Source organism: Acomys russatus, chromosome X, assembly GCF_903995435.1.
Source record: "Acomys russatus chromosome X, mAcoRus1.1, whole genome shotgun sequence".
NCBI lineage: Eukaryota > Metazoa > Chordata > Mammalia > Rodentia > Muridae > Acomys > Acomys russatus.
In genome coordinates, this window is record NC_067169.1 from 119,002,602 (window position 1) to 119,019,969 (window position 17,368).

The 17,368-nt window shown below is 38.1% G+C and overlaps 1 protein-coding gene across 1 annotated transcript in view; it reads right to left on the reverse strand.

Annotated features, from left to right (window-relative positions):
• Window positions 1–6,254: 6,254 nt before the first annotated feature.
• Window positions 6,255–17,368, reverse strand: part of Ids (iduronate 2-sulfatase) — a 138,687-nt gene continuing 127,573 nt past the window's right edge. The window contains exon 13 of the transcript XR_007830196.1: window positions 6,255–6,310. The gene's annotated coding sequence lies outside the window, so the exon portion shown is untranslated. The remainder of the gene's footprint in view (window positions 6,311–17,368) is intronic.

Consider the following 17,368-nt stretch of genomic DNA (forward strand, 5'->3'; position numbering starts at 1 on the left):
TCAGGGAAGTAGTTTTGAGGGATACAGTATCTATCTCTAGTCTTCCTTTGACAGCCCTCTGCTCTCTGAATGAATAGAGACTCTCCAAGAGTTGGCACAATCCTTGTTGGTCCTTTTCTCTGTTATCTTTTTGTATGGATATTCAAGTCTTGCTATACCTTGAGTAAGCTCAAGTAAACTTGGCAATTGGGGACAGGAGATCTTGGTAAAAACAGGTGTGTAGTCAGAAGGCCTGTGGGGTCAGGAGAGACAAGGTCTACCTATAAATCCTAATCATCAAGACACCACAGAAACAAGCCTCTTATAGTATAGGAAGGAATATATATGGTCTGCAGTCTGGGGATGAGATTCCAGAGAATCATGGTAATGAGATCGCACTTGGAAGTGAGATGTTAGAATTTTGGGAAGTCCTATATGGTAATGTAGAGACATACCTACCCAGAGGCTCAGAGAAGGAAGATCATGGAAGAGATAGGATTCCTGCACGCTGGGGGGATCTAAGCATACATGATTAGTAGGAAAGAGGGGTCCTAGAGGTTCTGGTGGGAAGGAACAGACCTAGATGGAGGCAGGAGGAATGCAAGTCTCAGTAGAGTTGAGCAGGTCTTTGTGGTGGGAAGGAACACACATAATTTTGAATTTATAATTTTATGCCTTTTTAAAAAGGATCACATATATTGGTAACTTTAAGGTCATACAAGTTTAAATCTTGTTACAAAATAAAAGATTATAAAAATTTTGTTATAATAATTTTAAGTGCTTTGTTTGTTTAATCACTTTACCACCTTATCCAAGTCCCCCATGCCCCTCTCCCCATACCCACCATTCCTTTCCCCAAGGGTACAAACTCACCCTGGCACTTCAAGTTACAGCAGGACTAAGCACATCCTCTCCCACTGAGGCCTGACAAGGCAGCCCAGCTATGGAAAGGGATCCAAAGGCAGGCAACAGAGTCAGAGACAGCCCCTACTGCCACTGTTAGAGGACATATATGTTAACCAAGCTGCACATCTGCTACATACATGCTCATTGGTTGGTGGTTCAATCTGTGTGTTCTCTTGTGCCCAGGTTAGTTACTCTGTAGATCTTCTGATTAACTCACTTAGGATGATCTTTTCTAGTTGCATCCATGTGCCTGCACATTTCAAGATTTCCTTATTTTTGATAGCTTAATAGTATTCCATTGTGTAGATGTACCACAGTTTCTTTATCCATTCTTCAGTAGAGGGAAATATAGGTTGTTTCCAGATTCTGGCTTTTACAAATAATGCTGCTGTGAACATAGTTGAGCAAATGTTCTTGTGGTTTGGTGAAGGAACTTTTGGCTACATAAATAATTTATAACAAAAATGAATTATGTATTAACTTTCCTTGTCCCAGTAGTCAATATCTGGAAGAGGTCTGGTTGTTGAGATGTCCATGTGAAGACAACAGACCAGGAGATCAAGAACCAAGGGAAAAAACTCTGCTAGGAAGCAGAAAATGTCCTGGAACTCAGATAATTGTTATTTAGCTTACACATAGAAAATCTCAACCACCTACTCATTCTTGTCTCTGCATCCAAATGAAGCTGAGTAGGAGGATGAAAAGAAAAGTGCAGGTGACAAGCAGGGAGAAGATCAAGCCTAGAATAAATGTGTGGTGCAAAAACAAGACAATGGAAAGTAATTGGAATCTGGACTATGCTTAATTACCTCTCTCCAGCTCATCCAACACCATCTCTATAGAGAATGTCTATACTAGGCCCATTCCTGCTAATAGCATAGCATTTGGAGGCAGATAGTCATTCTGGCTGCATCTAGTAAAAATTATTTTAATCTCTCTATGAATCTGTTTTTTTACCTAGACTCTGTTTAATGATAGCATCCACTTCAAAGAGTTCTGACAGTAATAGGTTAAAATAATACTATCTATAACTAACATTTATTCAGTGTATGCTATGTCCTAGGCACAGTGCGCATGCACACGTGCGCGCACACACACACACACACACGCACACACACACACACACACACACACACGTTTAACTTATTGTTTTTGTCATGTTTAATCCTCAGAAGAGGCTGCTTGGGTATTTTAGTAACATCCTCTACTTTACAGTCAGTACACTTCTCACTATCAATGATTCCTATTGGCTTTCAATTGCAGATGAAGACAGAAAACCATAAAAAAAAAATAAATAGAATGTTATCAAGTCTTCTGTGGAGATAGAAAATACAACTCTTCTAATGAAGATTTGACAATATTAGCAAAATAAAACTTTACTTTTTTGCTCTGAAACTATCATCTCTTAGGAACCTATCTCACAGATACAATGTCAAAAACACAGAAATTCATACATATATACATACATACACACTTACATACAGTTATATCATTCTTGATTATGTAGCCCAAGAACTCTAAATTAACATTTGTAGGTATAGTTATAATTTTGTAGGTAATTTATAATATACAGAAATACTTGTTTATGTTTATTACTACCCTGTTCACAATAGCAAGGAAATAGAATCAACCTAGATGTTCATCAATAGACGAATAGATAATGAAAATGTGGTAATTATGACACAATCAAAATTGGGCCTTACTCATCCATTAAAATGAAATTGTCATTTTAAGGAAATTTGATAAAACTCGAGATTACCATGCTGAAATAATCCAGAATCAAGGACAAAAATTGTATATTTTCCCTCAGATACAAAGTATAGATATGTATGTATGTATGACAAAAAAATAGAAAACTATTTGGAGAGAACAAAGGATATAAAGCCAGGAGAAACTGAGAACAAGAATGAGTGATGGGAGAGAAAACATTTATATCACAGAATCTCTCTGACATAGAATCTAGATAAATATTCATATATAAACAATTGGGGGTATTTAAGGTAAAGAAAATTTAGTGTGATTGAGGTAAATATAATCAAATCAAAATCATATACTTTCATTAAGATGTCATAAATACATTATTTTGGACTTAGTAGAATACTAAAATAAATAAAAATAGTTACATAATCACCTATCAAAGAATAATTTGTATAAGTAGTTGGTATCGGGGAGAAATTCTTCCACGTGAATTCAAAGCACAGTAATTTGATAATGCATCTCTGGAGAGATTTACTTTAAGAACAGAAAAAGCTATTCAAATTATGAATTGTTAGCAGTAGTCATTGGTGGTGATAGCATTTGTATTCTTATTCTGAAACAATTGTTATAAGACTAGATAAATTGAATAGGAAATTGTATGATTTATTTTGCCATCCTCTGTAGCTTTGAAAATTGTGATTCATAGTGTGGGAGTAAAGAGTTATAGATGCAAGACAGAAGTTACATAAGCACTCTGTATTCCTGAATTAAAATTGGTACAAAAATAAATTTCCTGGCTCTCCTTTTGAAAATTTCCAGAAATAATGACTAATCCAGTCAATGACCATCTTTAAAATGCAGGTGGTAGTTTTGAAATACTGTGTCTCATCAAGAAACAAAGGCTTCCTAGAGAATGGCTGATTCCTGGCCTAGGGAAGGCAGTGTACAAGCCACTTCTGGAACATGTTGTCCAAACGCATAGTAAGGATACTATCAAAGAAATGTGAACATAGCAAATGACTCAATGACCAACATACTGGCCATACATGAAGCAAGCAACTAGACTATATGAAATTCTATGACAGTAATAGAGGATATGCATCATACATATTTAAATCTATCATTTCATTATTTGAAAAAAAACTGGTCAGTTCCATGATGATGCAGAAACAATTTATTTTTTTTTATTTTATAATTAAAGGGACTCAACCATTGCTCTGACTTTATATATGGATGATAACAATAGAATAATAGAAAGAAATTTATCTTTATTGAAGTTGTAATTAGAATTAGACTATTTCCATATTATAACTATTGAAGAAGTAATAGATTTAATTTTTGAGCAATAATTATTGCTACTGTAAAAATATCTAGACATGATTTGACTCTGAAAGGGTTAATCAAAACCACCTACCACATAATAATCTCGTCTCCAGCCAAATCTAATTTGAACCAGACCCAGGCTGACCATCAACTCATAAATACAAAGGGCAAGTTAACATCTTAGCCTACATCATGGGAATTTGAACACAAAATTCCATATTTTGAGAATGTCTAAAGGAAACACATTTGGTTTCTACAGCAAATAAATTATGAATGGAAAAAGATGGACAGGGTTCTTACAGTTTTTAAAAAAATCTGTAAGAAAAATAATGCACTAAACTCAATTGGAGCAAACTGCAGAGAGTATCTGTGTGTGTTTCTGTGTGCAAGTATGTGTGCAGGGCACATGGTTGAAAAATTTGAATATTAGCCAAATATTTTATAACAATATATTAAGAAATTACTGGTAATTTTATGTTTAATTTAATTCAATATATAGCATTGTGGTTATGCTATGAAATATGTCATGATACTTAGCAATATATATCAAGTACTTAAAGGCCACATGATACAATGTCCCAATGTTTGTTTTAAAGTAACACATGAGAGAAGTATATGTAACCAAAGATACAACAAAATTGTTTGATTATCAAAACAGATTAGTGGATATGTAGGGATTTGTCATACTGTTCTCTCTAGATGTGTGCATCATAAATTGCAAATATTTTTTAAAATAGAGGTCTTCCTAGAACAAGTGGCAGAAAGGTTAGAGGAAGAAACAAGGAAAAGGAAAGCATTCTGCATTATTCTCATCCTATATAATGGAATGTCAAATTAAAAAAAAAAAAAAGGAAAACCAAGAACCTCTCTATAGAGCAGTGGTTCTCAACTCTATTAGTGGGGTCACCTCAGACCACTGGAAAACACAGATATTTACACTGCAATTCATAAAAGTAGCAGAATTACAGTTATGAAGTAATAATGGAAATAATTTTATGGCTGGGGTTACCACAACATGAGGAAATGGATTAAAGGGTTGCACCATTAGGAAGGTTGAGAACCATTGATCTAGAGAATCCTGATTAGCAGGCTGTTCAGCAAGTGTTTGGGTGTACCCACATAAATCTAATAGGACCAGGCAAGGTAAAATGGATCCATGATGCCATGATAATAATTTGGAAGTTTTTAGAATATAGAGACAGATTTGATCTTTTAGAAACTCTACCACCTTGGCTCATTTACTCATAACAGTATTTAGTATCTCCCTTGCCAAAATATATAGTCCCTTTTTACTTTGCTAAGCTAAAAGAAAATCTTTGAAGTGGTGGATATGTTAATTAGTTTCTTTATTCTATTAGTATTTTTAAATCATAACATCACTTTGTATCACATAAATATATGCAGCTCTATAATTTGCCAATTTGTATTCCAAATTAAAAATGAAAAAATAGTTAATAAAAATTAAGCATGATTTCTTCCTTTGCATAGCTTATAATCTAGAAGTAGCAACAAGAACAAATTATAGGTGGAGTTTTAAATTGTCATAAATACTGTGGACCAAACAAATGACTATAGTTATCAAGAATACTAGAAGATAGAAATGGGAACTTCATGGAATACCCATTGGAAGGACATTCCTAGACAAAGAAATAGACTAAATCAGTGGTTCTCAAGCTGTGGGCCATGACTCCTTTGGAGGGATGCCAAATGACCCTTTCATAAGAGTTACTTATCAAATATCCTACATTTCCGATATTTACATTATGATTTATAACAGTAGCAAAATTGTAGTTATTAAGTAACAATGAAATAGTTTTGTAGTTGGAGGTCAGCACAACATGATAAACTTTATTAAAGGTCATACCATGAAAAAGGTTAAGAACCACTGCTGTGGGCTTGAGAGATGACTCAGCCATTAAAAGCACTGGCTGTTCTTCCAGATCCTGAGTTCAATTCCCAGCAACCACATGATGGCTCACAATCATCTATATTGTTACCTGATGCCCTCTTCTGGCATACAGGAGTACATGAAGATAGAGCACTCATACATTAAATAACTAAATAAATCTTTAAAAAAGATAAAGGAGGAGGAGATGGAGGAGAGGGAAGAAGAAGAAGGAGGAGGAGGAGGAGGAGGAGGAGGATGGAAGGAAGGAAGGAAGGAAGGAAGGAAGGAAGGAAGGAAGGAAGGAAGCACTGCTGTAAGGTGTTAGTCTTAGAAGTCCCAGATAACCCATGTCATCATTCTTGATCACCCATGAGAACTTGATGGTAAGACTCTATTGCTAAATACACTACACACTTTGTTCATGAGGCATGAGGAATTGACAAATCATGTTGGAACTAACCTGGAAGATTTCTCCCTTCTGATTGTCCGTAGTACCAGATAGTGCTGTTCATGCTCCTAAAGAAGAAAAGCCATGAATAATCTTACCCAGCTGTGAATTGAAAGGTATAATAATGACTGGTCTGCCAAGATATGACCATGGGTGCAATAGTACCATAACTGCCATGAGGCTAATCAACAGACTTTTGATTGGATTTAAGGCCTGCTCCACAGGCGGAAATTCATTTCTAAAATACTATAAACCCGGCCACAAACCTGTGGCTGTGGAGGCCAAACATCATAGCAAAGAACTTACTACTCTTATTTTAATAAATGGGCATAGCATAAAACTGCCTTCTACATGTTTATTGTTAGATCCATAGATTAATACAGCTTTCACCCTTCATCAAAGGAATGCCTTGTAGTTGGTAGTAGTTAGCTTAGAGAGTCATAACTGGTCCAAGTGCAGAGAATAGTTGGCTGTGGTTTATACAGTCACAAGTGGGACATCTATATCACCCTCTCATCCCAAAGCTCAGGGAATATTTTGTCAGAAGAGGCAGAAAGATTATAAGAAGAGGTCAGGGAAGACTTCTGTGAAATAGGACTTTGGACATGACAGGGCTGTTGCACTCATGAATTCCCAGTAGCTATGGTTGCCTGTACAAGATCAAGCCAGTCAACTCTCCAAAATGATGGTGAAGACCTCTCCACCCCTAACTAAGAGCTATTGGCAGTTGGTAGCTGCTGAGGAAGGAAGAATCACTTTTCTTCAAAGAAGTGACATCTCATACATTGCCTATATTCTAGGGGTAACACCATAATCATGTTCATTTGGGAAGTAATAATTGGATTTGGTAGGTTATAAATAGAAAAAAATCAAAATATAAATTTGGGGAGATACGTCTGAGAGAAACTGAGAAATGACGAATAGGAATAAATATGACCAAAATACACTGTATACACACATGTATGGAATTCTCAATGAATAGATCGATAAAACAAAATTAAAAAAAAAAACAAGAAGACGAAGGTTAAAATGTAACTAATAGAACTACACAATACCAGAATCAGTTGTTACCTATTATTACATAATACACTACAAAAAACCTTGCTTACAAAACCAACATTTATTTTGGTCATCAATCTGGAAGAGGTTTAGACAGGAGATTCTACTTCAGGGTCTCTTGTAAGGGTATGGCAAATTGGTCAGAACCACATTCACCTTAAGGCTTGACTGGTTGTTGAGGATTCACTTGTATAATAATGTAGTTATTTCACATGACTGTTTGTGGAAATCTTAGTCCCTTGAAGACTGTTGACAAAAAAAAAAAAAAAAAAAAAAAAAAAAAAAATCTTAGTTTCTTCTTATATTTGTCTTAGAGTCAAGACCTGACATCTGATTTCCCACAAAGGCTAAAATGAGATATCACAGTGGAATCTAAAGTATATTTAATAAATTAACTTCAGAAGTGGCATAGTGTCACTTAAAGTATATGTTACTAGTACATAGTCCATCCTTGGCATGCTGGTACAACGTGTGGGGCAGGGGAGGAAGGAATTACACAGAAATACGAATCTCAGAAAGCAGGGATAATTAAGGGGTCACCTAGGAAGCTGACTATCCCCAGGGGGGAGAGGTAATATCCGTAATTGTCTTGCTCTTTCATTGTATTGAGTAAATAGACAATGGCTAAAATAGAAAACCATACTACAGTAATTCCTGATGTCTACTTCTAGGGCATCAGGATATTATTGGAATGGCTATGACATAGAAATACTGTATTTTTACTTTAAGACCTTTCATGTTACATGCTTTTGATCATATTTATTACTAAAATGAAATGATAAAAATCAATGTAATTTCAGAAGTACTGTCTTACTAGGAAAGGAGATACATGTGCTTCCATGAGCTGATAGTATCACTCAGCTTTTCATCATTGTGAAAATATCTGAACCAAGTCACTTAAAGAAGCATATTTATTTTGGCTGATTGTTTCAGTGTTTTCATTCCGCAGCCCCACAGTTCCATTATTTTGGGCATAAAGTGAGGTATAAACTCATAGTGGAAGGAGTGTGATATAAAACTATTCACTTTGTGGTATTCAGGTAGTAAAAGGAATGTCAGAAGGGAGTCAGAAATAAGGCATATCTTTCAAGAGTGTTTTTCTTCATACCACCAGGGCCTGCTTTCTATAGTTTTATATCAATAAGCTATTCACATTGTGAATTCATCAATGACTTAATCCACTGAAGAAGACAGGACTCTCATAATACAATCACATCCTCAAATTCCCACCTCCGAATACTGTCTGCATCAGGGACCAAACCTTCAATAAGTGATCCTTTTTAGAGAATATTTCATGTCCAAACAATAACAAGGTTATACTTAAAACTAAATACATGATACAGGAGTCAAAAATCTAGAGTAGGGCTCAACATGAGGTCTCAGACTTTGTGTCAACATCTTCTAGGTGTGAGGCACTCTCAATTACATGCTCAAATTAATAATCTTTCAGAGACCAATGTAACTTGTCAAAAAGTCAACAAGGCCTTGAGTTGCATCTCTCCCTCTCAGTATCCTCTCTAGGATAGAAATGTGTTCTCTTTAGCACCAGTGTGGGACAAGCTATGACTCAGGGAGAAAAGAAATGTTTGAAAGCTTCCCCCATCCTTTTGATACTTACTTGCCTTGCAGCCCTTCAGTGTCTCAAAATCAAAAACATCACTACAAGTAAAGAAGCAATCATCATTAAAATGATTTGTCTCCTGGTACCTCATAATTTTGATCCTCAGGGGAGTGGGAACCCAGCCCTGACAGTCCTTCAACATCCTCCCCACTGCTCTGCCTCCTGTCCTCAATGCTCTACAGCTGTTCAACAGAAATTCTTTTCCTAAAAGAAGGGAGATAATCTTTTCTAAAAGAACCTTGGTACTCATAGTAATCTAAAATGCATCTTAATACAGTTAACAAGTGTTTAATTAGTGCTACTGTTAGTCAATCTAAATATTTTAATGAATTTTTTATTATTATTCTGTTGCAGCATTTTAAGTGTGAACCCGATGCTTTTGTATCAATATTTCTTAGCATTTTAAAGATTCATGGAGAATGCTCCAAACAAGGTTATTTGTTATGGCTCACAATGAGAGATGACAGCAGTGGTGATTTTATAGAGAGAATATTGAAATGAATATTACAGGGCCTAAGTTTAAACTACAAAGTGAAATTTTGCAATGTGAAGATCCAGTATTTTATTTGTCATTTATATATCAAGAACGCTGGGGGAATAAGTAAGCAAATGATTCAATAGAAAACTAACACATTGAAGAGAAATTGTGTTAGTAACTAAAAAATGGGTGAAAGTAAGCTGTGCCACTTTAGGCAAGGTTACCATAGGCAAACATGTTAACCAATGTTTCCCTATCTATAAAAGAAGGAGAATGAGCCTGGACAAAGCAGTAGTGTTGAAATGCCTATGAATGAAATGCAAACACATTGTGTACTGTGAAATGCACGACACATATAACAACTTATTTGCTGTGTGAACACTAAACTACTAGGCATATAATTACAGACAAGAAGAAACCCTGAGCTTGCATCATCTACCTAGGAAAAATGCTCCTCCCATCTTTCTTACAAGCTGTTGATGTCAGCTACGTCTGTAAGCAATCCTTGTGATGGGTCTCATACCCTGCAGTCACACACACAGAAAGGTACACACACACACACACGGAAAGGTACATATGTCAATACACTGGAATGAACTCCACAACACTTTTTCCCATCCAAGTTATGTTAAGCCTCCAGTTACTAGTATCAGAGAATGCTTCTGCATCCCGTAGTCTGAACAGAACACCTGATTTGGAGCCTAGCCTCTTGCAGCTGGCCTCTTTCTAGAATATGAGCATAGGTAAAGTCTTCTGAAGGAAATTCCCTCAGGTTGAACGGTGGTGGGATTACTCACACTTCTTAACCACATCCCCTTCGAGAGTTGAGATTCCTTCTCTTGAAATAAAACTTAACCTTAGCTTACATCATAGTCATTTTCTCCTTTTTTCAGAAAGAACAGTTATTGTATTACAAATTATGGACATTCTACGGTCCTTACCTGTCAGTTTTATCCAGAACTTGGATACTATCATAAAAATAAAAGCCTGTGTATGAGTCATAGCCAGAGACAGTGGCATATAGAACTCTAGGTATATTGAACTGGAATCAGTTTGGGACGACAGGGAAATAAAGTACCCAAAATGTAACAAAGATCATTTAATTGAATCTAGATACCAGAAGCATCAGCTGCAGTCAAAGCAAAAAGTTCTGTTTACCTGTTAAGACAGGACTAGAGGCTCCCCAAGCTCATCCCCAGTGCTACAACAGAACACCTGTGGCACCCTTCCCTGCTGCTGCTACCCTGTTCTCAAATCCAGTGAATATCACAGATTTTCTGCTTCTGACCTCCCTCCATCACTTGCTTTATCCCAGCCCATAAATCCAGTAGTCATGTGCAGGAAAAACAAGAAGGCTACCCACAGACTTTCTTTTCTCTCTGTGTCTTCCCAGTACCAATCCCCTCGTCTCACTCTGAGCTCTGCTGCAAGAAACATCCATAGCAGTCTTCCCTCCTTAACACCACCCCACAGAGCTCCCATTCCCTGGGGATCCCTCAGAACTTACCACTTCTAATATTCCTCCTCTCCCAGCTGTTGCTTTGTCTGAGACCCCCAACCCCAGCAGACACCCCATGTAACCAGGTTTTTTGGCTACTTTATTGGGTTCCTTTATTTACCACCCTTCTCCACCACAATCCCTTCCACCACCCCAATGCTAGGTAGGCTAGAAAGAGTAGCAGGGGAGGGGGGTCTAGGACCTCTTCAGACTTAAACTACTTCCTGCTGAACAGGTATGTCGGTTCCTTGGGAAAAGTTTGACCTTTGTTTTCAGGATAATCAATTACTTCTCTTTGCACAGGACTACTTGACAAACCACAACCAACAACAAACTGCAAACATCCAACTGTAGCAACAGAAATAATAGCCGCCGCCACCCCTTCAGGGCCCTGGCATTTATATATCCTCTGAAAAGTTCTCAGAAATCCAAATGTCACACACTCACAGAAATTATCTGCAGCTGGCCAAACCATACTCCTGCACAAGAGCACAAGTCAAATCATACTCACCTGCAGTGAAGCAGCTGCAAACAACCTGAAGCAGACCATATCCCACACCTGGGATTAAAACAAAAACGTATTCACATAACATAACTGGGTTTCTAAAGAAAACAAAATTCTCATTACAACCCCCTGCTAACTCAACACCACATCTTTCCAGGGCAACAAGTAGGCTGAAGGCAGCCCCACATATCCCCTACTGCTCCATATCCCCTACTGCTGCGGAGATGCAGGCCTCTAGTCTCATTCCCAGATCTATAGCAGGAAACCTGCCATGGTCTCTACTTCCTCACGGACCCCATCCCCAACAGATCACAAAGACCTTCTCCTCCAGCCTTCCTTCCCTACTCAACTCATCCCATTGTCACAGCCCCCATAACCTGTGAATGCAGCAGGTGACGAGGCCAGGGAAACAGGTGATACACAGCAACAACACTTTCTGAAAATCAAGAGAGGAAACAGAAACCAAGAAAAGAAAAAGCATACACCCAACAAAGAGAAATACAGAAATGAGCACCTACAACTATAATCATCCAAAACCCAGATGCCTAGACACAGCTGTAAAACACAGTAATAGCCAGGGCAGTATGTGTTCTCTAGAGCCAAGCTATCCCACTGCAGCAAACCCTGAATATTGCAAGCATAGCTGAAACACAAGAAACAGACTTTAAAATTAACGCTATGAAGATGGTAGGGGTCCTTAAAGATGAAATGAACAAATACCTGAAAGAAATCTAGGAAATCACTGAAAAGCTTTCTCGGCCTAAGCCTGGGAACATGACCCAGACCAGCCTGGGAACGTGACCCAGAAAAGAATTTGTTCCCAGAGTCAGATTGACTAACTTTGGTAAACAATTCTCAGAAAAACCCATCTGGAAATTCCCTAAATTCCCCAACACCCTTCCTTGCCAAGAAAAGCCCGCCCAGACCTCTGGCCCCTGCAGTAACCAATAACATTTAAACAAGCACCCCTAGCAACTGCCAAGAGCCAATCCTCACACGGGGCACTCAGCCCCTCCTCCTAACCTTGCGGTTTTAGCCTTTAAAACTAGCCTGTGACAGTAACTCGGGTTCCTCCGCCTCTCGAGTGCTGACGTTCCCTGACGCGTCAGCAATAAATCTTGTGCTTTTGCATCAATGCTATGGTACTCGAGTGGTCTCTCGCAACGACCACCCACCCGAGTGGACTCTAGGGTCCAACATCACAACCAAAAAATTGGAGGAAATGCATAAATTTATTAAAGTAATCTAAGAAAACAGAAAAGTTGAAAAAAAGAAAACTGTTCAAGACTTGAAAATGGAAATAAAATCAATAAAGAAAACCCAAACTGAGGGAATTTGGGAAAAGACAAAATTAGGAATTTGAACAGGAACTACAGATGCAAGCATTACCAGTAGACTACAGAAGATGGAAAAGAGAATTTTTGGTGTGGAAGACATGATAAAAAAAAATGGCTACATCAATGAAAGAAATGTTCAATCTAAAACAAACAAAACTCCGGACAGAAAACATTGAGAAAATCTGATACACTACGTAAAGCCCAAAACTGAGAATAATAGGAATAAAGGAAAAAGAAGAATCCCAGAAAAAAGAGGCCCAGAAAGTATTTTCAACATATTCATAGAAGATAAATTTCCTAACCTAAAGGAGATGCCTATAAAGATCCAAGAAGCATACAGAATGTTGAGGAATGGTGTTATGCACTGTGTATTCAGATGCTGATTTCTGTGCCTCAAGATCAGGTTGCAGTAGGACATGGGCATTGTCATGATTATTGAAAAATCTCTTGTATTAAATTGTGTAAAGAATGCTCTCCAGTCATCTCTGATTGGTTAATAAAAAAGCTAATCAGACAATAGCTGGGCAGAGAGGACAGGAGGCAAGACTTCTGTTCTTAGTCAGGGGGATTCAGAGGGACAAGAGAAAGAGAGTTGGGGGTGAGAAGAAGAAAGAGGAGGAGCAGGAGGAGGAGGAAGAAGAAGGAGAAGGGGGAGGAAGAGGAGGAGGATGAGGTGGTGGCCATGGAAGACATCAGAAGTTCACCATGAGGACAGAGAGATACAGGGGAAGAAGCCTGGGTGAGACTAGAGGACAGGTAATAGGCACATGGCTGGGAAGTAGCCAGAGTATGATGTTGGTTGCTGTTTGTTTATTAAATAGTTATGGGTAAAGAAGAAAAACAACAAGGAGAAATTAGAAATCCTGATGGTGAAACTCAAACTTACTCCTGAGGAGCTGGACTCCCTTAATCAGAAGGAAGTAGTCTAATAATAACATTACCCTCTTTGAAGCCCCTGACTTTATTCAGGGATCTCGTTCCTTTCCTCTCATCCTTTTTTTTTTCACTCATATCTGGTGTTAGGAGGTTGAAAAGGAAGAAAAAAAGGTGTGGCTAAGGGAGGAAGAGAAAAGAACCCACGAAGTAGCAAAGTCTGGTTACAACTCAGCTGTTTAAAAAAAAGATAATACCATAAAATTCAAGGGCAAATGAGTGGACCTAGAAAAAAATCACCCTGAGTAAGGTAATCCAGACTCAGAAAGATAAATATGGCACATATTCACTTATAAGCAAGTGGGGATATGGATCTTCCTAGGATGAGGAAATAGGTTTTATGGGTGGACTGAGATCTGGAGGGGATGGGAGCATGGGGGCTGCCAGATAGGAGGGAGATGAGGCTGAAGCTAAAAGCGTAGGCCAAGCTGGCTGAAATTGGGGTGGGGGGGTGCTTTGGAAGGTTGCTGTGGAACCCTAGTGTAGAAGAAACTTTCTAACGAGGACTCCTAGTAATTAGAGCTATAGAAGCACAACTGCCCAACTCCTGGAGCCAGGAAAGGCTTCAGTGGCAGGACTAGTTTGCATTCAATTGAGTTGTTGTCTAAGGGGTCTCAAGGAAACTCCCAAACAATCTTGGCTGATACCAATATAAAAGGTTGTTCTCAGCAAACTGGCAATAGTCGCCCCATTGCCAAGGGCATTATCCACAGAACTCGAGCATGGAAAAATCAAGTTGATGCCTACATGGAGTCTTCAAACTTCTGGTCTAGTCTCCTTGGTGCAGGAAGGTACTCTTCAGGACACCAAGCCAGGAACAAAACCTTTCACCTGCAATCTATCCTATCCGCAAAATATGCAAGGGCAATGATGACACAGAACTTGTAGGAGTACCCTACCCCTGTCTGATTTGACTTAAGGCCCACTCCATAAGAAGGAATCCATCCCCAACACTGTTGTGGTAACCAAGAGCCGGAGACTACATAGCTCAAAGGCCTAGGGTAAAACAGAACACCACTAGGCAAAAAATAAATGAATAAAAATAAAATTATTCTTAATGATATTCTACTATACTCCTAGATCATTCATCTGACACCACAACATGCATAAATATGTAATATCTGTTCCTCAACCCTACTTATCAATGAGCATTCACACAGGGTTCCTAACATTTGCTTGATGATCCAATGAAAGCCAATTTTGTCTACTCCTACACAGATGGGAACCAAACATTTCTCTAAGAGACCTATCAAAAGAGAAATTCTCCTTCCTGCCAGCCAGACCTGGAACCTAGATCTTATTTTCATGCTGATTAATATTAGTTAAGAAAAATATACGACCATGAACCTTGTAAGTGAGCTGGCTGCCCCTTGTCAGGGAGGAAAGTTTCAATGTGCAGCAGAAGTGAAATCTTCCAGCGAACTCCACATGTTTTATCCTTAAGGGACAACTGAATGAGGTGCTAGAATTTTGCTAAGATCTTGCTATCAGCAGGAGATTTCCCTTTCAAGGATTAGAAGACTTAGTGAACCCCTAGGTTTTGTTTACAATGCTTTCCAATTTCTAAGGCACTTTCAGAACCATTACTGAGTTCAGTTTTCAATATAATACTGTGAGGTAGATATAAATAAAGTCATGCGGGCACGTGCATGCGTGTGTGTGTGTGTGTGTGTGTGTGTGTGTGTGTGTGTGTGTGTGTGTGTGTGTGTGTTCCTCTCTTGACAAAAAGGTATATAAATTATTTTGTTGTTGTTGGGAGAAGAATGGGGTCTGACTATGCTGCCTAGGCTGGTCTGCAGCTCCTGGGTTCAAACAACCATTCTACCACGTCATATGAATTTAGCTGAGGCTACATGCATGGCCTAGCTTACAAAGCACAGGGGAATGTAGATACAGAACAGTTTGGTGCATAATTTAAAGATACAAAAATAAGCGTACATGCAACATGTGAGTGTATACACACACACCTAAATTTGTAACTCGAATTCAAACATGAGTGTGTAGACTGCCAATATCACACTAACCTCCAACCCAGTGCCTCTTATCTTCTTTCCATCTTTACTACCTATCATGCCCAAAATATCTTTCAAGATGCCTTCTGCTCACCTAGGCGTTTTATAGCTACAGAGTCTAGCCAAGCCTTCAGGCTAGAAAGATGTCTACAAAAAGTGACCCAGCAGCTTCTGTTTTTTAACAGTTTAATTTCAGAGGAAATGAACATCACTTAACTAAATTTCTTTTTCTATTTTTTCTAGCTATTAAAGAACTTGCATATCTAATAAATATTTAATAGGAATTCCCCTCCAGCTGAATTCAGGCCCCTCAGCATCTCATTACAATGTCTTAGAATAGTATCCTCATTGTCACTTGCTTAATTATGCTAAGAAAGAGTTGAATTGTGTGGCTGTTGGGATCAGAAAGTGATTAAATTCACTTGGCAAGACTTTGGATATCTCATTATGATCCTCATTTAGCACTTCTAATGGAGTTATTTTCCCCAATACTGACTTGGGAAAGGCTTGTTCAGGGTAGCTAACTATTTCTCCAGCCTTGTGCAATTCTGCACTGTAACAGAAAAAAATCAGAACCTACTTCACACATCATTTGCACTACCAAAATCAATGATTATGTCTCAGAGAAAAGGCTGGGACAACTGAACTTCTAGACACAGGCAGTCTAGCCTTCTGTGCTGAGAGAACCCACTGCAGCAGCTAGTACAGGACCTGCTTTAATCCTTCCAATGTCAGGTAAGTCCTTCATATACCATTACTTGGGGTGGTTTGCAAGCTATCTGGTAGTGGGTAGATTACGTTAAAGTGCTTTAATCGTAAGAGTACCAACATTGTGTCGTTATTTGAATAGACATTCAGGATATCTATTTGCCTTCTCTGCATGTAATGTTTCTGACAAAATTTTCATCATATGAACTGATAAAATGACTAGCTGGCGAAAAGGCTCAGTGATTAAGAGCACTGGCTGCTCTTCCAAAGGTCCTGAGTTCAATTCCCAGCAACTACATGGTGGCTCACAACTATCTATAATGAGATCTGATGCCCTCTTCTGGCCTGCAGGTATACATGCAGACAAAGAACTCTTACATTTTAAAATATACATAAATAAATACATGTTTTAAAATGGCTTCAATGGGGCTGGAGAAATGGTTCAGAGATTAAGAGCACTGGCTGCTCTTCCAAAGCTCATGAGTTCAATTCTCAGCAACCACATAATGGCTCACAACCATCTATGAGATCTGGTGCCCTTTTCTGGTGTGCAAGCCAGAATACTGTATACTAAATAAATAAATACATACATAAATAAATAAATAAATCTTTAAAACAGCTTCTATTGGTTATGTCTCTTAAAAAAATAACTGACCTATCATCATGATGGCATACACAATACTTCTTATAATGAAGAAAAAAAAATAATAGCAACAAAAGTGTAAAAGTCTGTGTCTCTGGACTGGGTAAGTTTTAGCATGTTATGAGCCATGCAGAAGCACTATCAATAAAATAGTGGAGTGGCCTTTTGAATCTTCAGATATAATGACAGAAAGATGACAATGCTTTGTAGGACTGAGTTAGGTTCTGTAGAAGTATACATACATATAACATATACATATATGCACATACACATACACATATACACATACATAGATGTGTGTATATATGTACTATATAGATATATATACATAT